Raw genomic sequence first — 442 nt, forward strand, 5'->3', positions numbered from 1 at the left:
GACAACGGACTCGGACAAGCTTTAAAAAAAAACTTTTGAAGGATACAACGGTGTACAAATACGTGTACTGAGTATACTGTGAAAATGTTTTATGGAGTTCTCAGCTAATCGTAATCCGTAAAATATTGATTTTGCTCCAACCTGCTCCTTCCTTAAAAACTTCCATATGGATTTATTTTAAAATGATGCGCTTTGTTCTCAAATAAAAAGAACATATGTTAAATTACACTCTGTTCATTGTTGTTTAACCAAACTTTTATGTTTTCTGAAAAGACATGTCTTTTCTATTAACCCACGTCCTAATAATATAATTCAATATTGTTTAGGGAAGGCATAAACCAACCATAGGGGTACATTGTAATACTGGTCCCTTCTCACTTCTTTCCTACACTACATCTGGAGTAAAACTATATTGTCATAGAGTTGCTCAAATGCGCAGTAC

The 442-nt window shown here is 33.7% G+C and overlaps 1 protein-coding gene and 1 long non-coding RNA gene across 4 annotated transcripts in view; one reads left to right on the forward strand and one right to left on the reverse strand.

The window, feature by feature from the left end:
• Positions 1-442, reverse strand: part of LOC116692143 (nucleolar protein 4) — a 185689-nt gene that overhangs the window by 59801 nt on the left and 125446 nt on the right. The gene's annotated exons all lie outside the window — the stretch shown is intronic.
• LOC116692190 (uncharacterized) overlaps positions 355-442 on the forward strand; it is a 14909-nt gene continuing 14821 nt past the window's right edge. Inside the window, exon 1 of the long non-coding RNA XR_004332658.1 lies at positions 355-366. This is a non-coding gene — a long non-coding RNA (uncharacterized LOC116692190). The remainder of the gene's footprint in view (positions 367-442) is intronic.

This window comes from Etheostoma spectabile, chromosome 7, assembly GCF_008692095.1.
Source record: "Etheostoma spectabile isolate EspeVRDwgs_2016 chromosome 7, UIUC_Espe_1.0, whole genome shotgun sequence".
NCBI lineage: Eukaryota > Metazoa > Chordata > Actinopteri > Perciformes > Percidae > Etheostoma > Etheostoma spectabile.